The sequence below is a fragment of the Zootoca vivipara genome, chromosome 11, assembly GCF_963506605.1.
Source record: "Zootoca vivipara chromosome 11, rZooViv1.1, whole genome shotgun sequence".
Lineage (NCBI taxonomy): Eukaryota > Metazoa > Chordata > Lepidosauria > Squamata > Lacertidae > Zootoca > Zootoca vivipara.
In genome coordinates, this window is record NC_083286.1 from 15,270,999 (window position 1) to 15,294,375 (window position 23,377).

Here is a 23,377-nt window from a genome sequence, read left to right on the forward strand (position 1 = left end):
GGCTGAAATGTACTTCCAGATATATGAATTAAGATATCTTCTTTGGCAATTCCTCGTAGCAGAGTAAAATGGTCTTCCATAAACATGGCTTTAAAAGTGAGTCCGTAAGGGACTGTGGAGACCCAATTCTGGATCCACATGTCCTTCAACGTTAGGGACGTAGGTTTCCGGGCGGGAGTTGATCACAGTGAGGGTTTGCCAAGTGTGCCTTCCTCTTAGCACATTTCTCCCTTTCGTCCTGAGTTTGAGCATCTTCAAAACCCATGACGCCTTTGCTAAAGGCTGTTCTTCAATTGGAGCACAGTGTTTCCCAGTTATCAATGTTTATACTACATTTTTAAAGACTTGCCTTGAGAGAGTCTTTAAATTTCTTTTGTTGACCACCAGCATTACGCTTTCCATTTTTAAATAGAGTAGTTGCTTTGGAGGGACGCAGGTGGTGGGTGCTGTGGTCTAAACCATAGAGCCTAGGGCTTGCCGATCAGAAGGTCGGTGATTCGAATCCCCACGATGGGGTGAGCTCCTGTTGCTCGGTCCCAGCTCCTGCCAACCTACCGGTAGCAGTTCAAAAGCATGTCAAAGTGTAAATAGATAAATAGGTACCGCTCCAGTGGGAAGGTAAACAGCGTTTCCGTGCGCTGCTCTGGGTTCACCAGAAGCAGCTTAGTCATGCTGGCTACATGACCTGGAAGCTGTCTGTGGACAAATGCTTCTCCCTCAGCCAGTAAAGCAAGATGAGCGCCGCAACCCTGGAGTCGTCCATGACTGGACTTAACGGTCAGGGGTCCCTTTACCTAGTTGCTTTGGAAGATGATAATTAGGCACCCACACAACATGACCAGTCCAACAAAGTTGATGTTGAAGAATCATTGCTTCAACACTGGTGATCATTGCTTCTTCCAGTAGACTGGCATTAGTCCGCCTGTCTTCCCAGGTGATGTGTAAAAGATTTCAGAGACACCGTTGATGAAATCTTTCAAGGAGTTGGAGATGGTGTTTATACGTGGTCCACGTTTCACAAGCATACAGTAAGGTTGGTGGTACAATAGCTTTGTTAACAAGCATTTTGGTTTTCCATTAAGATATAGGTATACAAACACACATCTCCATAAATTGTAATATGGAAGGGATGTCACACTCTCCAAATGTTCAGTCAAAGGTGTGAGGGCGCAGACATCTCATATCCCCATGTCCACTGCTCCCTCTCCTTCCATTTCCAGTGGAGAGGATTGGTGTTGCTATGCATGGGAGCATAGGGCTGGCGTGCAGATAATTTTATGCTCTCATGCATTTGGCTTTGCACTCTTGTGCCGGATCTGAACTTCACAAAATGCCCTGGAAAATCTAAAAAGCGGGATAATAATAAAATGTCTTTGTCTCATCATAGCCATATGGTCCTTTGTTTTCAGTTTATTTTTGTAATCACTTGTAAAGGTGGGTAATGTGTGGTACGCAGGAACCATTTTTAACTGAAACTGCTGTACCCAGAAATCTGGGGTGTTAAATGTTGGATTTTTGATTTTGACGCTTGTAATGTTTTCCTGAGGAAGGATGCAATGTTGAAGATGCGCTTTATCAGCCTTTGCTATGGCAACTAATGGCAACAAGATAGGCTCTTCTCCTGGGCAGAGTGTCTTCTAGAAAACAACGGTACTAGTAGTTCTGTCAAACAATGTTAAGAATGTTATTTTGAAGAGACAAGTGATATATCAGCATGTTCCAGGGTGTCCTATCCAAACACAAGTGTTCTTGTTTCGATACCACTGAATTAGGGGGGGGGGGAGGTTCAAAAAGTATCTACATTGTGCTTAGGGAATAACTTGCACCTAAATATTAGCAAGACAAAGGAGATGGTGTTGGACTTTCGGACTCGCCTCTACGTCACTGCGCACGGCGCGACCCACCCCCAAAACGTGTGCCCCGCCACTATGCAGAGTGTGCCCTGCCCCCAAAACGTGTGCCGTGCCCCACCTCCAGAACACGCGCCACGTCACTGGGGCCAGTGCGCCTGCTCTCCACCCCCGGTGGTGGAGTATGACGCTCCGCCGCTGCAGAGCACATGGAAACGCCATTTACCTTCCCACCGCAGTGGTACCTATTTATCTACTTACAATGGCATGCTTTCAAACCGCTAGGTTGGCAGTAGCTGAGACAGAGCAACGGGAGCTCACTCCGCCATGTGGATTTGAATCATCGACCTTGTGATCAGCAAGCCCAAGAGGCTCAGTGGTTTAGACCACAGCACCACTTGCATCCTGAATAAACAATCACTGATAGGTCCACCCACCATTGTGAGGCTCAAAGCAATGAAGATGATGCCTCCTCAGCTGTTGCCATTGGCTGTGGGTTTCTTGTGATGTCACAAAAGCACTTGGCAACTGAGTGGATATCAAGGCAGGCCAAGGGGAAAGCCCTTTTCTGTTTCCAGCAGGACACACCTGGCAATGGATGTGACATCCAGTTCTGCCCAGGTTTCTTCCACTTGGAGGAGGCAAAGTGGTGAATGGAAGGAGGCAATCCTCTGGCAGTGGGATGCTAGGGAGCAATAATAAGGCAAGTTTGCTTGCTTGAAGGCTGCTGGTATCCATGGTTGGAAGCTGGAGGACGCCTCATGGTGGACCTAACAGTAGCTTCTGGCAAAATGGGACAGTGTGAGGGAAACCAGAGCGCACGGAAACACAGTTTCCCTTCCCACTGCAGAAGTACCTATTTATCTACTTGCACTGCCATGCTTTCGAACTGTTAGGTTGGCAGGAGCTGGGACAGAGCAATGGGAGCTCACTCCGTCATGGGGATTCAAGCTGCCGACCTTCTGCTCGGCAAGCCCAAGAGGCTCAGTGGTTTAGACCACAGCACCACCCATTGTATTAATATATAAGGCATAGTACAGGACCAGTTTACTTGAGGGACACCTTTATCCAGGGCTATTTTTCATCATGAAGCTCACCCTTGTTCTCTTATAATGGCAATGGTGTCCACCTGACAGGTACCAGAACTGAGGTCCACTGAGCTCTGGCTGGAAGAAAAAGAAAAAAAGCCCTGCATACGTCTACTAACTGCACTTTCCAGAAACTATTTAAGATATTTTTGTTCTGACAGGTTTTCCCAACTAGATAAACTGGTCTCTGCCACAAGTGTCTATTTTGTATGGTTTTTGTTTTGTTTTCAGTATATCTGTTTGGGTTTCCAAGTATGTTTTTAAATGTTTTAAATCTTTTTTGTGTTTTACATCAAATTGAGGCAATTGTACAGAAGATGATTAATAAATTAAATAATGATAATTTACTCTATGATTATTAAAACATTAAAGTTTATAACTCTTCAGTATCATGCTATTGTTGAATGACTACAGTGGTACCTCGGATTACAAACGCTTCAGGTTACAAATGCTTCAGGTTACCGACTCCGCTAACCCAGAAATAGTACCTCGGGTTAAGAACTTTGCTTCAGGATGAGAACAGAAATCGGGCTCTGGCAGCGCGGCGGCAGTGGGAGGCCCCATTAGGTAAAGTGGTGCTTCAGGTTAAGAACAGTTTCAGGTTAAGAATGGACCTCCTAAACTAATCAAGTTCTTAACCAGAGGTACCACTGTATTTTAGTAATGTATGTAAGATATTATCGTGGTAATTTGCACAATGATCCTGCAAGATTAACCATTAATAATATCCAGTTACAGGTAGGTAGCCATGTTGGTCTGATGTAGTGGAAACTAAATAAAAAAAGTCATTCCAGTAGCACCTTAGAGACCAACTAAGTTTGTCATTGGTATGAGCTTTTGTGTGCATGCACGAAACTTAGTTGGTCTCTAAGGTGCTACTGGAAGGAATTTTTTTATTTTGTTAGTAATAATATCCCTAAGGCATATACTTTTATAGAAGTCTGATTTCCCCCCTTCCTGTTTATTTCTCATATTATTTTAGCCTTGTCTGCATCACCCAGGCCTTCTGCATGATTACTTTAAAACACCAGTACAGCATTTTCCATTAGCGTGTTCAGGCCAGCATGCACCTGTAAAATCAACTCCATGCTCCATAAATTATACTAAATTACTGTGGCTGTTGTGTCCCAATACATCATGCACCAAAAATTCTGACAATCCTTGCATTTCTATGTGATGCAGTAAATTATAAGATTTTTAATAGCCTAGCTTTTAAAGTACTTCTTTGCTCTTGGCATGCAATAATTGAAGTGCTTGGGAAATCTCAATGCCAGACACAGATTATCTCTTATTTTTACATGTAAGCCAATACCCACTAAAGTCATGGAATAAAATCAATGTCCTCTTCTGGGTCATGAACTAGGTACATAATAGGAGGCAGAGCATGGGCATAAATGCACTGTTTTCTCAACAGAAGGATGTAGAAAATGGAGTCTTCCCAAATGTCAATAGTGGGAGAAGTGCTTTTTAATTTTTTTCATAAACAATCTAGAGCAGGGTTTCCCAAACTTGGGTCTCCAGCTGGTTTTGGACTACAACTCCCATCATCCCTGACCACTGGTCCTGCTAGCTAGGGATGATGGGAGTTGTAGTCCAAAACCAGATGGCAACGTTTGGAAACCCTGATCTAGAGTTAAGGGTAAGCATATCATCATATGCTGATGATAATTGTTCAGGATCAACAAAAAGGGATTGCAAACTGCTTCAAAAGGACTATTCAACCCAACAGAATGGGCCATAAAATGGCAAACGCAATTCAGCACAAACAAGCATAAAGTGAGGCATGTTGGTGGCCAAAAATCCTAATTTCACATGTACACTCATGGATTCCGAAGTGGCATCGACCGACCAGGAATGAGATTGTGTACAGTTCAGGTCACCTTACCTAATAAATGGTTATTGTAGAATTGGGAGAGGTTCAGAACAGGGGGGACAAAGTGATCAAGGAGCTGGAGCGATGCTGCGGAAAGGATGTATACAATGATGCATGGCCTGGGGGAAGTGGGCTCATGGGCCGCACATTGCCGACCCCTGGGTTAAGTCTTAAAATATTTTAGAATCAATTACGGTATTCCTAAAATATTTTAGAATTGTTACATCATAAATATGCTACCACACTAATTTGGAGTCCTGTGTCCTTAATGCCACAGAAACTTGAGAGACTAACTTCACATTTCTTCCAGTTTTAGTCATTGTAGTAGGGTATTTGGAATACAGTATTTCATTCCTAATTTATCACGGGCTAATATGGGATAGATCAGGGGTCAGCAAACTTTTCGGCAGGGGGCCGGTCCACGATCCCTCAGAGCTTGTGGGGGGCCGGACTATATTTTGAAAAAATATATGAATGAATTCCTCTGCCCCACAAATAACCCAGAGATGCATTTTAAATAAAAGGACACATTCTACTCATGTAAAAACACCAGGCAGGCCCCACAAATAACCCAGAGATGCATTTTAAATAAAAGGACACATTCTACTCATGTAAAAACATGCTGATTCCCGGATCATTCATGGGCCAGATTTAGAAGGCGATTGGGCCGCATCTGGCCCCCGGGCCTTAGTTTGAGGACCCCTGGGTTAGATCATAACAGCCACTTAGTTGTCTAGCTGGAAGAAAAGTGACTCCGTATTACTATAAATCTTTCTCGTTGTTACGTAGGTGGTAGCTTTTTATTTTCCTGTCATTGAAGAAGGAAAGACAGAGGTGAGCAAGTGGTTATCTGATCTATCTGCGGCAAGTAGAGCCGCTGATATAGCAAACATCACTTCAAGCACTTCAAAATAATGGTTGGCACTGTTCAGTCAAAAGCTGAATCCACCATGGGATACGCCAGGTGACTGCTTCTTCATCTCCATCTTCTACTTGTGGCACCATTATAGAAGAAGAAAGGAATCGCACAAGAGTGGTCTGTGAATTAGAGCAGATCCGCACTTGTTTTCTCACTGTCTTTTCCCCTACGTGGTGTTCAGATGATGTGACTAATATTACAAACATTGTGTTTTGTGTATGGCTACCCTTCTCAGCAACTGCCTTGCTGTTGGAAAGTATTTTCATTCCGTTTTCCTTTTTCCTCTCTCTCGCTAGTGAAATTGATTGTAACGAAGGCTATTTGTTGATTTCCATCCGGTCAATTTTACCAAGTCCACTGACCTTTTTCGGACCGTGGGAAGGCAATGCAATTAGGAATTGTGAAAGGGAACAGGTCCCCCCCCCGCAGCCAGGTCCCCCCCCTCTATTGCCTTCGTTTGTTGATCTGCCTACTGATGCTGAATCGGCAACGATGACTGTAGAAATCACTTTTTTTGCCTATTAATCTGTATAATCATCTGTACAAGACAAAACACACCGTATAGTACACACAAAAGAAAAGATATGGAAACCAAGGTTCAGGCAGCTGAGATAAATAATCTTAACTATTACAGAAAACATGCTCAGAAATTAACCTGAAAAACCTGGCAGGGCAGCATAAAGAACAAAAAAAATGCCAGGTGTTGTTTCACATATTTTCAAAAAAACCCCCAAACTTCTTATTGTGAAAATATGTGGTGGCAACTCATATCAGACATTAAAAAGGTACTTCGGTTTTCGAACATCTTGGAAGTTGAATGTTGAATGTTTCGGTTTTCGAACGCTTTCCGGAAGTCGAACATGAAACACGGTTTCCATATTGAGTTTTTCGTAAGTAAATGCTTCTGGAAGTGAATGCTTTGGTTTTCAAACATTTCAGAACTCGAACGGATTAAAGTATTGTACACAGTATAAACTACCGTAGCATAAACTAGTGTTGATACCATGGTGACAATTATGACAGCACCAAGAATTCTGAAAGAATTCTGAAATCTGGGTGCCAAAACAAAAAGCCACTCACCTAACTTCTGAAAAGCGGGAACCCGGATAAAGGTCTTAAAATATTATATTAACTGTTGGGAAAGTACATATGAGAGACGGCAGGCCATTAAATGTGGTACCAAGCCCCTTGTGATAAGATTACATCTGCAAGATAACCATAATATGCGGCCTGACTCTCAGCCATCGGTGGTGATATTTCTTATATAGGTATTCACATATTCACAATCAACTAATGAAATGGCCATTTCAGCACATGGTGGGACATATATTAGGGATATATGATAGTCACTGTCACTCAAAACCCTATCCTCCATCAGAGTGATATTATATTGCCACACAGCATTGTTCCTTGGATTTTTTTGGGGGGGGGAGGTTGAGGAGTCAGCAGCTGTTGGTAGAATAGCAGTGGGATCTAGCTCTCACAAATTTTGTTCTTCTCCCTGAATTTTGCTCCCCTTTTGATTTCGGCTCCCCTTTTGTCCCCCACCCCCTTGTTATACTTCAAGCTCAATTTGGACTCTGTAGTATCTGAAGTCAGTGACACTCTGAACTTCTGTTAACTGAGGTGACGCAAAACCTCTGTGACATCACATTTCTTTTCCTCTCCTCCCTGAACTTAAAATCCGGCCACGCATTTGACTTTTACACCTGGAAAGTTTGCATATATGAGTAAATAAGTTGTTCTTTTTGGTGTTCCTGAGAGTTCAGAGAAGAGACCTTTGCGGAGATGTGCCCTCTTTTAGAGTTTGGGAAGCTTTGGATTAGTGCTTAATAACTCCTTCTACCCAACTCCCTCCCCCCTGGGCTTAACAAATACTTCCCCTGGAACTGTTGGCGTTTGCAGAGCAAATATTTGGTCACTGTGTGGCTGGAAGGAAACTAATTTGGTGCAAGGTTCAAGTATGCTAAACTGTGCATTACACTAAATGTGTGTGTTTGGTTGTGTGGTTTGTGGTAACAACTGATTGTTTGGGGGTTATCCAGATTGGTCCCGAAGAGAAGAAGTTCAACTTCTTTGCTAGAGCCATAGAGCTCATGAACTCCCTTCTCCGCCCCCCTCAAGCTGCCATAGGCACCAAATCTATGGGGCGCTGGTCTCTTCAAATCCCCCAGTAGAATATTTAGGGGAGCTCCCTGAAATATACTCGGAAACGAGAGTGAATTTCATGCTCTTTATTTGGCTTGTAGTAGCAACAGAAGAAGAAGAGAAGAATGGCTCTTTCCCCCAAACGTCTGCTTATATACATTATTTACACAATGGGCCTTGCGTGATTGGCTACTTTAGGGCTGCACCTGTAGGCCAATCAGGTTGCGGATTCACTTCTGCCAGCAGCCTGATTGGCTGCTCCTGCAGGGTAATCAGGTTGAAGACTTGCTTCATCCAGGAGCCTGATTGGCTGCTCCTGCAGGCCAATCAGGTTGCTGATTCACTTCCACCTGAAGCTGGATTGGGTGGCTCCTGCAGACCAACCAGACTGCTGCATTCTGGATCCTATTGTTCTAGGATTCAGCTCAGTACATAACACTCCCCCAAAAATATTTCCTGCAAGCTAGTGCCCTTGGGCAGACACTTCCCCTCCCCCCCCCAGCCACGCGCCACCATCTGGAGAGGTCAGTAGGAGAGGTTGGAGAGGTGGTGAGTGGGCAAGGGGCAGGGTGCGAGAGGTGGGTGTGCAGGCAGAAATTTGTTGTAGGCACGCGGGGGGTGAGAGGCGAGCAAGGAGTGAAAGGGAAGCCTGTGCCCAGTCGCAAGCAGTGTCGGAAGGTGTGTTCCGCAGAAATGCGAGGAGGGGGGGAGAAGTGTGGGGCGGCCCCCATACAGTGGTACCTTGGTTCTCAAACTTAATCCGTTCCAGAAGTCCATTCCAAAACCAAAGCGTTCCAAAACCAACGGGCCCTTTCCCATAGAAAGTAATGCAAAACAGATTAATCCGTTCCAGACTTTTAAAAACAACCTCTAAAACAGCCATTTAACATGAATTTTACTATCTAACGAGACCATTGATACATAAAATAAAAGCAATCATCAATGTACTGTACTATAAATAAGACAGTATTGTAGATGATAAAAATTCAAATTTCTCCCCCCCCCATACCTGCACTGATGATAGTCATTGTTTTGATGTGGGGCCTCAGCCCAGTATACCTGAAGGAGCGTCTCCACCCCCATCGTTCTGCCCAGACACTGAGGTCCAGTGCTGAGGGCCTTCTGGTGCTTCCTTCGCTGCGAGAAGCCAAGTTACAGGGAACCAGGCAGAGGGCCTTCTCGGTAGTGGCGCCCACCCTGTGGAATGCCCTCTCACCAGATGTCAAAGAGAAAAACACTTACCAGACTTTTAGAAGACATCTGAAGACAGCCCTGTTTAGGGAAGCTTTTAATGTTGAATAGATTATTGTATTTTAATATTTTGTTGGAAGCTGCCCAGCGTGGCTGGGGAAACCGGCCAGATGGGCGGGGTACAAATTATTATTATTATTATTATTATTATTATTATTATTATTATTATTATTATACCATTTCCGCAGGCACACAGTCAATCAATCAATAGCTGAACTGGGAATATATGGAAATTGCAAAACTAACATCGAGAATAAGACAGCGAGGCAGCGAGGTGTACATGAAAGAATGGGGAAAATTTATAGCATACAGTATATAGATAAGATAGTTGAAACAAAATAACATCTTAAATAAGAAATTACTCACAGAAGGAAACAAACTCACAACAACAAATTAAAAAGCTTTATTGGACATACAGATAGAAAATACAGTACAATGTATAGTAAAAATAAATAAATAAATAAATACGTATATATATATATATACACCGTATATACAAAAAGAGGATTAAACAAGAAAATATGAGTACAAAAAGAAAGAGGATGAAGGTTTAAAAACGATATGAAGAATGTTGAAAATAGACTGAAACTATAAGGAATGTTATACCGTGCAACCAAACATATGAATATAAAAACAGCAGAAGAAAGTAGTGTGGAAGTCGATCATCGGAAATCTTTGTAACTTTAGGTTTGAACTTTAAGAGTTGTTGTTATTATACTAAGTTGTATTTTTATTTGAGAATTCTAGAGAATTTGTAAAGATAATGAATGTAATGAGCCCAAATGTCTGATAATGGAATATGTAGTATGCGAAAACTAATAAAAAGTAATTAAAAAATAATAATAGCTGAACTGGGTTCCACACAGAAAACAAATTAACCAAAAAAAGCCTCAAAAAGAAAAGCACAAAATAAATAGAAAAAACAAAAGCGCCAAACTTAATCCATTCCAGAAGTCCATTTGACTTCCGAAATGTTCGAAAACCAAGGCGCAGCTTCTGATTGGTGCAGGCGCCCTGGAAACAATAGCTGAGAGCCACATCGGACGTTCAGTTTCTGAAAAACATTTGAAAACTGGAACACTTACTTCCGGGTTTCCGGCGTTTGAGTACCACGGCATTTGGGATCCACGGTACCACTGTATTTTGTTCAAATTGGCGCAGATGCAATCTGCTATTTGTCTCTGGAAGGAAGCTGCTGTTGGATCCAGTAAGGAAACTCTTGCTTTCCCACATTCTAGGAACGTTTCCTCTCGATGGATGGGCTTGGATTCCATTTAGAGACTCTGAAGGCTCCCACTGGCAGAATAGTGAGGCATTTTTTTTGCCAATTCTCCTTTCCTTCCATACTGCTCTGGCGGGTCTCTAGAATACAGTAGCTTTTTTGGAGAGTCGAGGGGGCTGTGAGGGGCTCCCCGCTTCTGCCGATGGGGACATTGTGTGAACAGGATTCAGCTCTTAAGCAGTCTGGATCCAAGCCATTGTCTCTGCAGAGAACATGTAAAATAAAGCTATGATAATGCAATACAAGGAAAGGAATGGCCAATTATAGAAGAAGCTGTCAGTGTTGTCTGAGCTGTTCTGCAAGAGAGACTATCTAATGCTACTGTAGTATATGAAAAGTTTAACCAGTCCTACTGAGGACCTTTGGAATTGCAGATGAGGATCGTGTACTGATGCCAACGATATTTTCAGGCCAGTTGTATCGCCTCCACCCTCACCCACTTATGTTATCCTTTCTGGTTTCAGTTGCTTGATCAGTGCTATTGGCTTCATGACAAATGTTTTCACTCAAGCCAGAGACAAGAGGAATCTCTGCCAAGCCAAGGCTAATGCAGTGTTGGTTTATTCTGTTTTTACAATTTGCTGAGTTTATCTGGCAGTCATTTACTGACATTCAAACACATCTGCTCTATCGCTTGATATGCATTTTAATATATAAAATCGAGTGAAAAACAAAGCTTAGGATCTCAAGGCACCAAGTTTTCATTTTTTAAAAAGTCATATGACTTCATATGTGGAGTCCCAACTTTGTGTCTGTAATAATAATAATAATAATAATAATAATAATAATAATATATTATTTATACCCCGCCCATCTGGCTGGGTTTCCCCAGCCACTCTGGGCGGCTTCCAACAGAAAAATGAAATAAAATAATCTATTAAACATTAAAAGCCTCCCGAAACAGGACTGCCTTCAGATGTCTTCTAAAAATCTGGTAGTTGTTTTTCTCTTTGACAGCTGATGGGAGGGCGTTCCACAGGGCGGGCGCCACTACCGAGAAGGCCCTCTGCCTGGTTCCCTGCAATTTGGCTTCTCGCAACGAGGGAACCGCCAGAAGGGGGGTGGAGATGCTCCTTCAGGTATACTGGACCGAGGCCATTTAGGGCTTTGAAGGTCAGCACCAACACTTTGAACTGTGCTCGGAAACGTACTGGGAGCCAATGTAGATCTTTCAAGACCGGTGTTATGTGGTATCGACGGCCGCTCCCAGTCACCAATCTAGCTGCCGCATTTCTGGATTAGTTGTAGTTTCCGAGTCACCTTCAGAGGTAGCCCCACGTAGAGCGCATTGCAGTAGTCCAAGTGGGAGATAACTAGAGCATGCACCACTCTGGCGAGACAGTCCTCAGGCAGGTAGCGTCTCAGCCTGCGTACCAGATGGAGCTGATAAACAGCTGCCCTGGACACAGAATTGACCTGCACCTCCATGGACAGCTGTGAGTCCAGAATGACTCCCAGGCTGCACACCTGGTCCTTCAGGGGCACAGTTACCCCATTCAGGACCAGGGAGTCCTCCACACCTGCCCGCCTCCTGTCCCCCACAAACAGTACTTCTGTCTTGTCAGGATTCAACCTCAATCTGTTAGCCGCCATCCATCCTCCAACCGCCTCCAGGCACTCACACAGGACCTTCACCGCCTTCACTGGTTCTGATTTGAAAGAGAGGTAGAGCTGGGTATCATCCGCATACTGATGAACACCCAGTCCAAACCCCCTGGTGATCTCTCCCAGCGGCTGCAGGTAGATGTTAAAAAGCATGGGGGAGAGGACAGAGCCCTGAGGCACCCCACAAGTGAGAACCCAGGGGTCCGAACACTCACCCCCCACCACCACTTTCTGAACACGGCCCAGGAGGAAGGAGCGGAACCACTGCATGACAGTGCCCCTGTAGAATAAGGCTTAGTCTTCGCAGCTTTGCAGTACAGTCGTCCCTTGGATCCCGAACGCCTCGCGAGCCGAATGTTTTGGCTCCCCAACCCCGCAAACCCATAAGTGAGTGTTCTGGTTTGCGAACGTTCTTTGGAACCCGGATGTCCGACGCAGCTTCCACGGCTTCTGATTGGCTGCAGGAGCCTCCTGCCATTTGGAAGCTGTGCCTTGGTTTCCGAATGTTTTGGAAGTTGAACGGATTCCGTTTGACTTCTGAGGTACCACTCTACATTTAAGAGATTCACTGAATGGCAAGAAGTTGTATTACATAATGATCAATATCCAATGTGGCACATGGATGATTGTGCAGGGGAAATTTCTTGCCACTTCTTCCCCAGTGGAGACCCTGTTCACCCTCTAAGCTAAAGCCTCTTCTAAGACTCCAGGGAACCTCAGGTGAATCCAGAGGAATGAATGCCATACCCTCCGACATTTTTCCAATGAAAATAGGGATGTCCTATTCCATCAACATCATGCCCAGCCCATCTGACTGGGCTGCCCCAGCCACTCTGGGCAGCTTCCAACAAATATAATAAAAACATAATAAAACATTAAACATCAAAACACTTCCCTATACAGGGCTGCCTTCACATGTCTTCTAAAGGTTATACAGGTGAAACTCGGAAAATTAGAATATTGTCAAAAAGTGCATTTATTTCACTAATGCAACTTATTATTTTTTATTTTTCTTTTAATTTTTACAAATGCTTTCTTTTGGAAATTCCACAGTAATGAAACAAATAGTTACAATAATACAAAAATAAACAAAAAATGAACATCGCTATTACATTTCATTAATTCCATTCCATTTGCCTAATGACAAATAATTACAATTACAACAAATAAAGGCTTGACATATCTTGCTTTGCATGTCATGCATCTATCTCATACATTGGTTTCACCTTTTAAGTTGCATTACTGAAATAAATGCACTTTTCAACGATATTCTAATTTTCCGAGTTTCACCTGTATAGTTATCTCCTTGGCTTGGGGGTTTGCATAACTCCATACCCTCCAACATTTCTCTGATGAAAATAGGGACGTCCTAAGAAAAACGGGGATTTTCTGGGATCAAATCAGAAACCAGGGTGCCTTCTGTAACTCCGGGAGTTGTCTTAGATAATAGGGAGACTAGCAGGGTCTGGAAACTTGGGAGGGCTGCATGGGAGCAGGCCACTGGGTAAAATTGGGTGAGGGCAGCTTATGAGAAAGTGCATCAAGCGCCTAGGCAGTAATCCTTAAGATGGCAGCAGTGCAGGGCACGTGAAAATGATGCAACATGAGAGTACTATTGGCACAGAAATGGAAACAAGAAGTGTTACCGATGAAGGAAGAATGGCAGATGAAATTAATGGACTACGCAGAATTGGATAAGATGACAGGGAGAATTTGAAACCAGTGGGACCAGAGGTTCTTGGAAGATTGGAATAAATTTGAGAACTATTTGAAGAATAACTGTAAACAACAGATTGCGCTAGTAGGGTTGCGAGAAGTTTTGTAAGGAGAATTATATGAAATGTTATAGAGAAAATTTAGGAAAGGAATAATTTGCTATAGATTATTAAAAGTAATAGTGAAATTAAGGAAATGCAGTGGTCCTCGGTTTACAAACACAATTGGTTCCGGAAGTCTGTACTTAACCTGAAGCGAACTTTCCCATTGAAAGTAATGGAAAGTGGATTAATCCGTTCCAGACGGTCCGCGGAGTACTTAAACTGAAGCGTACTTAACCTGAAGCGAACTTTCCCATTGAAAGTAATGGAAAGTGGATTAATCCGTTCCAGACAGGTCCGCGGAGTACTTAAACTGAAAATACTCAAACCGAGGCATACTTAAACCGAGGTATGACTGTACAACATTAAGTTAAGAAGATTGGAAATCTTTAGACGTGGTTGATGGAAGTCCAAAATATTGTTTAAGATATTAATATATGTGAAGTGATGTATGGAAAATATATGTAAAATCATATATGTGTGTGTGTGTGTGTGTGTGTGAGAGAGAGAGAGAGAGAGAGAGAGAGAGAGAGAGAGAGAGAGAGAGAGAGAGAGAGAATGATGCAACTTGAGGAAGGAGGTCATGGCAGGAAGTTAGCCAGTTGACGTAAGAAATGTACCCTATCCAGTTTTTACCATTCAGTTTTCATCCAATGAACTACTCTATACTTTTCTTTTTAAAGTTGAATCATTGTAGCTATGGCATGACGATTCCAACTCCCAAAGTGGCTGATAACAATGAATTAAACCCTGAATTGAGTCTGGAAATGAATGGGCAACCGAACCAGCAGTTTTAAAATGGGGGTTATTATCACAACCAGGAGGCATGTTCCATTTTTTGTCCTGCAATCCCTATAGTTTTTTGGGTTGTTTTTTCCAATTTATGCTCCTGGAAATACCACTCGGAGAGACTTGGAAGTCAATAGATTGATAGTCTTGAAACAGTATCCCAGCCTTCTCCAGCTTGGTGCAGGCCAGAGGTTTATCCCTCCCCATTGGTTGTGCTGGCTGAGGATAATGGGAATTATAGACCAAAACACCTGGAGAGCACGAAGTTGGGGGGAAGTGTGATATGCTATTAAATGACTAAAGCAGTTCTTCAAACTGTCCTGTTTTTATTAAGGAAACTTCTATTGGGTATTCTGCACTAGCAGTAAGGAAATTAACTTTGCTTGCTGGTGGTATTTCCAGCTTTGGAAAAAGATTCAAGAATTGAAAGAGGAAGGAACTGAAATGAAAGAGATTTGTTTATGTAAAAAGTTAAAGAGTCAAAGCTGTAATTTTTATTTTATTTTTACAAATTTTGCCTCCCTTTATTGAGCACTCATGTTTAAAAAACAAATCCTATTTTTTGGCTGCAGCCTTTTATACACTGAAGGTGACAGGACTTATTTCGGAGCAAATTTGTATTGGATGACACGGCACATGTTCATTTTCTTTTGGGTCAAGTTGCTTCAATATTTTTAACAAAAACTACTCAGGCAAAAAAAAATGTGAGCACACCTAAACTCATTATATGTTGTGAAAAAAAGAACTTTGATGATTATCCAAGCAATTATTCTTGGATGTAATTAGCATTCAGGATCAGAACTGAAGACTGAACAGTCATTTTGCTTTAAGACACTAATGTGTTTGTTAATGGTTTCACACGTTCTTTGTTTCACTGTTGAAATAATGAAGCTGCAGACTATTCTTCTATTTCTCCATTCAAGACCCACCATCTAAAGTGTTCATAATCCTTAGAGTACCTAAAAAAAAACCCCACAGAACGGACAATTTATGGTAGAATTCTTATGACCATCCCTTTACATTCATTTCAAAGAATGTCTAATAAGTATTGCACCAGATTAGCACAGGAGAATTTGTTAAAATTGATAGAGTTTGCTGGTGAATTTAGTTAGTATATTCAAAGATTAATTTTTGGCCCTCCATCACAATCTTCTTTGACGATCACTTGTAGCCGAATAAGATTGTCGTCGATGAACATGGTCTTAGCAGAGTGTCAAAAGATGACACAATATCATAGAGGTATCAACATAGTTTCTGCTCTTTAAAAAATCAAAACAAAACTCTATATATTCTGAGTAGTCTTGGGGTCAACAAATGCTGGCTGCTCTGCCTGGGTCACACATAACACTAAAGCGTGGTTTATTAAACTATGGCATGGTGTTAAATTGCTGGGCAAGGTTCACATACAACAATGGCTTGACAACAAACCACAATGTGAAACCATGGTTTGCTGGTGCCTTATGTACCTTGGTTTGTTTTCAACATTGCTTGCTGTTGCACCCTTCCTCGACCATGTTTTGTTCTCTAGTAACATTTTCTGGTGGTTGCAAATAAGGATTCATAGAATCATAGAATCATAGAGTTGGAAGAGACCACAAGGGCCATCCAGTCCAACCCCCTGCCAAGCAGGAAACACCATCAAAGCATTCTTGACATATGCCTGTCAAGCCTCTGCTTAAAGACCCCCAAAGAAGAGACTCCACCACACTCCTTGGTAGCAAATTCCACTGCCGATTCAAGTGTTGACAAGAAATCTCACTGTTTCTCAAAAGCTCCTGCAGAGATTTGTTGAGCTGAAGTGCAGACACGATGTGATTGCCTTTTGATAAAAAAAACAACAACAACCAGTATTTCTTCTAGTTGCACACCATATAAAACTATCTCTGGACCTTGAAGTTACTTAAGCTCCTACACTTTTGCCAGCGAATTCCCAGAATTAGAAGCCTAACCTTGCTCAGAACTGTGGCTGGAGATCCGTCTTGCCTAGTGAACAAGTTCACCATGGCAATTACTCTATAGGAATTGAAGTTTGTTTTTTAAAAAAGATCCTATGCTGACTCCAGGGAAAATCCCACCATCTTTTCCTGTTATCCCAGTTTACAAGAATCCTTTCCGGAGCTGAATGCTGCTGACCACTCAATGCTTGGGGCTGCTTCTTGCAGCTGCTTCTGTTCATCTTCATCACACTGTTTGGGATAATCTAGGTGGTAAAAATGTTGAATCAGCTGTCGCTGCAGCTACTGCTCTTTTGCAAACACGTGGCCGGCAGGGACTACAGGAAGCTGCGGTTGTTCGCTCAGGAAAGTGACACAAGTAAAGCAAGGATGTGATTGATGAATGTGGTTGGTTTTCTTGTGGTCTGCAGGATCAGAAAGACTGCTTTGACTCTCTCCAAAACGCAGGCTGAATGGACCACGAAACAAAGGGACTTGTGCCTTCTTAGCAGCATACAGGGAGACCAGCACTCGCTGGAATGCTAAGTCCTTTTGCGATGCTTTTAAGGACAAGCTCCTGCTCTTTTGCATATTGAAAGTCAATTCAGGTTAATTTGAGAATGGAGGTCTACAAAGGCAAGGCGCTTCATTACCACCATGACATTTCAGTAGCTTCTGGGGCAGTTGCAATGGATTAGACAAAATACCAGCTCAGCAGAGATCCGTTCCGTGGCCCAAGTATACACTTCAGAGGATGGCATTTGGGTCACGCAGCTGCATGTACTTCATTTAAGTCACTATCATATATGCTGGCTCAGCGGCTCGATTGCAAAAGTGGGGAGCTTAAAGGAAAGAGAGGAATACCTGCAATCCGAAAGCTAATTTTCGCAGCAACCTCTACTTACGAATTTAATCCGTTCCGAATGCACATTCGTAAGTAGAAACATTCGTAAGTCGAAACAATGTTTCCCATAGGAATGCATTGGGAATGGATTAATTCGTTCCGGAGCCTAGGAAAAAGACCCTTTAAAAGAGACTTTAAAGGCATGCACAGCAACATTACCTTTCAGTGCAGGGAGCGCGGGCGGGTGGCGGCGAGGCGGCAGGTTAGTTGTGGCGGTGGGGGCCTGATCCGGCCGTAGGCCGAGTGGGGGAGACAGCGATCTGGTGGGAGGCCGCTAGCGGAGGTGGCGGGCCCCGATCCGGCCATGGGCCGAGCACACAAGGTGGCGGGACGCCGCTAGCGGCGGCAGCGGGGCCCGATCCGGCCGTGGGCTGAGCACACGAGGCGGCGGGAGGCCGCTAGCGGCGGCGGCGGGGCCCAATCCAGCCGTGGGCAGAGCATCCGAGGCGGCGGAAGGCCATTAGTGGCGGCAGCGGGGGCCCGATCCGGCCTTCGGATGTCAAAAAAATTAGTAAGCGGGCCCCAATTTGTATCGTTCGTAAGTAGAACTTTTTGTAAGTAGGGTTATTCGTTTGTCAAGGTACCACTGTATATAAAAACACAATAAAACATTAAACATTTTTTAAAAAAACACTTCTCTACACAGGATTGCCTTCAGACGGCTTGGAGGTCAGATAACTCCATACCCTCCAACATTTCTCCAATGAAAATAGGGACATCCTAAGGAAAAATGGGACATTCCAGGATCAAATCAGAAACTGGGATGCCTTCTCTAAATCAGGGATGTCCCTGGAAAATAGGGACACTTGGAGGGTCTGTTGTTGTAACCAGAGCTTCTCTACTCAAAATTACTCATTTCTAAAACTTCCCTTCCTTAGAGCAGACTAATCTGACAAGGTGTCTTCCTGATGGCAGCTCCCATCAGCCCCAACCACCAGGATCAATGGTTAGAAATGATGAGTCTGTAGTCAACATCTGGAGGGCATCGTGTTAGCTACCCCTACCCTGGTGGAAGTGATTCTGAGTCTTGTTCCATGCATTCTTGTTTCCCACATGGTTCTGCCCTAAGGCAGCTTTCTACATTTTGCACTATAGCTTTGAGCAGTGATGTTGACATTCAGATGAAATAGGTGCCAGTATATTCTTTAAACCTGAATTTCCCACAGTAGTGATACGTAGGTCTCTGATACGTTAATTTGTAGATGCCCACTATGAATGTGGTTCTAATTCGGCCATATGCTTTATATTTCATAATTTGAAATATAGGCAAAGAATGGTCTTTTGCACACAAAAACAAGCAAGCAAGCAAACTTTCAGTTAACTAAACAGACGAGCTTGTTTTACTTCCTTCCTGATCCTTAAAAGCACTTTCATTGGTGTATGTGTGTGTTTGTGTGCGATAATTGCATCTTAATTCAATAAAATAATCAATTTGTTGATTTTAAAATCATTACTGAAGAAGAGGTCTGTATTCAATCCCTGCCCCCCTACACACACACACACACACACACACACACACACACACACACACACACACACAATATTGGGTATTATTTCTGTGTTGTCTTCTATGCTCTAGCTCAGGGGTCATCAAACTTTTTCAGCAGGGGGCTGGTCCATTGGGGGGGCTATATTGGGGGGGGGATGAACGAATTCCTATGCCCCACAAATAACCCAGAGATGCATTTTAAATAAAAGCACAAGTTCTACTCACGTAAAAGCACCAGGCAGGCCCCACAAATAACCCAGAGATGCATTTTAAATTAAAGGGCACATTCTACTCATGTAAAAACACACTGATTCCCGGACAGTCCGTGGGCCGGATTTAGAAGGCGATTGGGACCCCTGTCCTATACCCTTTTAAAATGCGGCTCTTTTTTTGTGGGGTGTTATTGGGTTATTGTTCTAGCTCAATAGCAAGCCAGGATTCATTCAACGGAACTACAATCGTACCTTGGATCCCGAATGCCCTGGAACTTGCACGTTTTGGCTCCTGAACGATTGTTCCAGTTTGTGAATGTTCTTTTGGAACCCGAACGTCTGATGGGGCTTCCGCGGTTTCTGATTGGCTGCAGGAGCTTCCTGCAGCCAATCAGAAGCCGTGATTTGGTTTTCAAACGTTTTGTAAGTCAAATGGACTTCCAGAATGGATTCCGTTTGACTTCCAAGGTACGACTGTACAAGCTTCCGCTAGGGTTTGTGCTATATGTTAAATCTAGGCCAGTGATGGCGAACCTATGACACGCGTGTCAGACGTGACACTCAGAGCCCTCACTGCTGGCACACGCCCCAACGGCCCATTCACGCTGTTGTTGTCCCCTACCCCCCCCAATTTGTTCTCCTGCTCCTCCTCATGCCACAGCTTGTCTCCACTGTTAAAACCCGGATCTTTTTTGTTGTTGTTGCTGCTGGTAGCCAGAGATTGGTTTTTTAACCCTTTCTGTGCTGTTTTTTCTGGCGCTTTGGCAGACGATGATTGGGTGTAACAGCGTTCATTTTTTAACCCATTCTGTGCTGGGTTTTTTGGCGCTTTGGCAGACTATGTCGGTGCTGCATGTTAGTTCCAGCGAAGGTATCATTCGTCATTTATTTCTGTTCTCTTCCCCCCCCCCAAAAAAGCGCAGCAGCTTTGTGGCATCCCCCCAAAAAGCAAAGCAACTTTTGCACACACACATCCCAAAAAACCTCCAAAACCTGTCAGCAGCTCCCCCCCCCCAAAAAAGCGCAACAACTCTGGGCAGTTTGTGATAAATAAGGGTTTTTTGGTTAGGTTAGGTTAAATAATTCGTTTTTTGTTTATTAAATACAGTTATGTATTACGATTATACATTTTTGTTATTTAAACTATAAATATGGCGAAATTATGGTTTTTCTCTCGAAGTGACACACCACCCGAGTTATGCTTGATTTTTTTGGCGGATTTTGACACACCAAGCACAAAAGGTTGCCCATCACTGAACTAGGCAAAGGTTTGGTAAAAGGTAATTATTCTGTACCTTAGGGAAATTACTCAAATTCTAACTGGGTAATTGAATTATGTTTGCCTATGATTCTTCTGGATATGTTAAGCATCATATCATTGTCTGAAGCTTTCAGATACAGTTGCTAAATATCCACTGCATCTCCCATACATAGGTTCCAGCATGGTGGGGATGATACAATCTCTCCTTGGTTCATTTACTCAGACCAAATATGTCCAGCTTTACTGTGAATGCTTTCCCAGAGTGGGTGGAATTGGACGGTACAAGATTAATGACTTTACATAGCAAATGATTTGCTTGACTTCTTAGGCTGAAGACAGATGGTAGTTGCTCCAGAAGGTAGGAGATAGTTTTGAAAAGGAGTAATCACTCCTAAAGTCTAGAGGCCTCCTCCATTTGGCTCTGGTACAATCTGTTCTGCAGATTTTCACTTCAGACTCAACTATACAGCTGCAAATAAAACATTTTAAGTGTGTTTTTAGTGCAATATGCAATGTGACACTAGATGGCAATGTTGAGCCTTATGGAAAATTCAATGTCTTTTTAAAAACGCCTTTCCTTTTAAAAAAAAAGCATTTTCAGAAAAGTTTTTTATCTGTGTGTAGATTCCACCTTGGTTTTGAAAATCTCCGAAATGCATTTGACTAGAGAGCTGGTGAAATCTGTGTGTACTTTATGGGAAACAAAGTCTTTCTTGCTAATTGGTCGATTCTCTTAAAATCCATTGCAAGTGTCTAGTCTTACAAGGCTAGAGCATGCTTACTTTGAAATACATCCCAATGGTTATCATAGTCTGGAGGAGGGCCTGACTGACTGGAATCTTGACCAGGAGCATTCCTGTTAGAGGGTTAGGATACACTGCAAGAATCTGTTGCAGACATCATGTGTCAAGTTCAAATCTGCCTTAAAAATGTCTTGCAAGCCACCTCTCATGCACCCGCTCAGCTTTGAAAGGAACTCTTCCAAAGAGTGCTGCTTTGATATTCAGTTCTTGCTAAGCTTATATCAGTTGTTGATAACACCGTTTAGAAAAAAATATCCCTGGACAAATACTTGAGATTAGTCACCTAAAATTAAACTTCAGCAAACAGTTGAGGTGATTAAGATGCAAAAAGGATTCAAGGCCGCAGTCTGGAAATTGATGCTATGCCATTATATTCTTTCCCACCTGGGAGATGCTGCAGTCACTTTTTCTCCCACAGGTTTTGCATAGTTCCTGAGGGAAGGTGAGAAGCTACGGCTGCCTCAGGGGGTGCAGGTGGCCATTGAGCTTCTTGGGCTTGCCGATCAGAAGGTTGGCAGTTTGAATCTCCACGACGGGCTGAGCTCCCGTTGCTCTGTCCCAGCTCCTGCCAACCTAGCAGTTTGAAAGCATACCAGCGCAAGTAGATAATTTGGTATTGCTGTGGCGGGAAGGTAAATGGCGTTTCCGTGCACTCTGGTTTCCGTCACGGTGTCCCATTGTGCCAGAAGCGGTTTAGTCATGCTGACCACGTGACCCAGAAAGCTTTCTGCAGACAAATGCTGGCTCACTCAGCCTGAAAGCAACAACCCCATAGTCACATTTGATTGGACTTAACCATCCAGGGGTCCTTTACTTTTACCAAAACGTTCGGAAACCAAAGTGCAGCTTCTGATTGGCTGCAGGAAAGTCCTGCAGCCAATCGGAAGCCGTGGAAGTCACATCAGACATTCGGGTTCCAAAGAACGTTCGCAAACCAGAACACTCACTTCCGGGTTTGCGGCGTTCAGGAGCCAAAATGTTCGACTCGCAAGGCAATTGGGATCCAAGGTACGACTGTATATATTAAAAAATCTTAGACTTAATGGTTTTCCTGGGCGTCCTTTACGTACTTCAAATATGAAGCACACAAATATCTCCTCTATCTCAACAGGCAAAAACTGATCCTATGCATGGTGTCTCAGAAGTTAGTCCTGCTGTGCGGTGCAGACCTTATCCCCAAACCACCTCTAAATTAAGTATTTTTAAATTACTGTATTCCTCCTAATTAATATTCTGCCCACATGATGATTGCCCCCAGTCAACTTCTCCTAATATATTATGCACTCAGATCCTGCCCTCTGCTCCCACCCTCATACGCCGTAAGATTAAAACTTTCTATTAAGTATGATTGTGCACTGACCACAGGATTGGGTTCAGATTCGTAACTGTCACTTTAGGAAGCAGTCTGATCTATTCTGAGTCTTTTTCTGAACCATCCAATTATACTTCTATTTCTGGTCTGAAGCAGTTTAGCTAAAAACAAAGCTCTGTTTCTCACCATTCAGTATTAGAGGGAATAAAAAGTGGCATTATTATTATTATTATTATTATTATTATTATTATTATTATTATTATTATATTTGCTTCTTTTCTAGAAGTGGGTGACATCTGTAGGCATATCAGCCGCCCCTCAGAGTGGATTAAGACTGCCAAATTACAAACAAATCCATCCAGGGGGCTGGACATTTTGTTTCTTTGTAGAAAAAGGAGTTGCCTCAAACTAGTTCATTGGAGGGGAGAACCGGATGAAATTTGCAGCAAAGGCATCCCTGCCAAATTTCAGAAGAATGGCTGTGATGCTTTTCCTGCAAGAACAGGCTTTGCAGTTTGGGAAGTGTAAAAAAAGGGGGGGGAAGGAATCGCTTAATCACCCATAGTGTTTTGTGGCTTGAAAACTGAAGACACACGAGAAGTGCTCCTGAATAACAAACACATCAAATTGCAGACAAACAGATCCAGGGGCTTTTGTGCTTTTAAAGTTGATTGCAGGTAAGTAAAATGGATTCACTTTCCTCTGTGTGGTCTGCTTTCTACTTACTTATCCCTCCCCCGAACCACTGTGACTTGCAGAGCCATGGTAAATCTTCCCTGCTGGTTAAAAGAGAGATATGTCCAAAGAAGCCCCCTTTTCCTTTGTATATTGTAAACTTTA

The 23,377-nt window shown here is 43.1% G+C and overlaps 1 protein-coding gene across 5 annotated transcripts in view; it reads left to right on the plus strand.

The window, feature by feature from the left end:
- MARCHF3 (membrane associated ring-CH-type finger 3) overlaps positions 1-23,377 on the plus strand; it is a 160,218-nt gene that overhangs the window by 39,089 nt on the left and 97,752 nt on the right. Inside the window, exon 3 of one of the 5 annotated variants that reach the window (XM_060280128.1) lies at positions 22,337-23,214. The exons of the other annotated variants lie outside the window; for them this stretch is intronic. The gene's annotated coding sequence lies outside the window, so the exon portion shown is untranslated. The remainder of the gene's footprint in view (positions 1-22,336; positions 23,215-23,377) is intronic. 5 annotated transcript variants of the gene reach the window in all.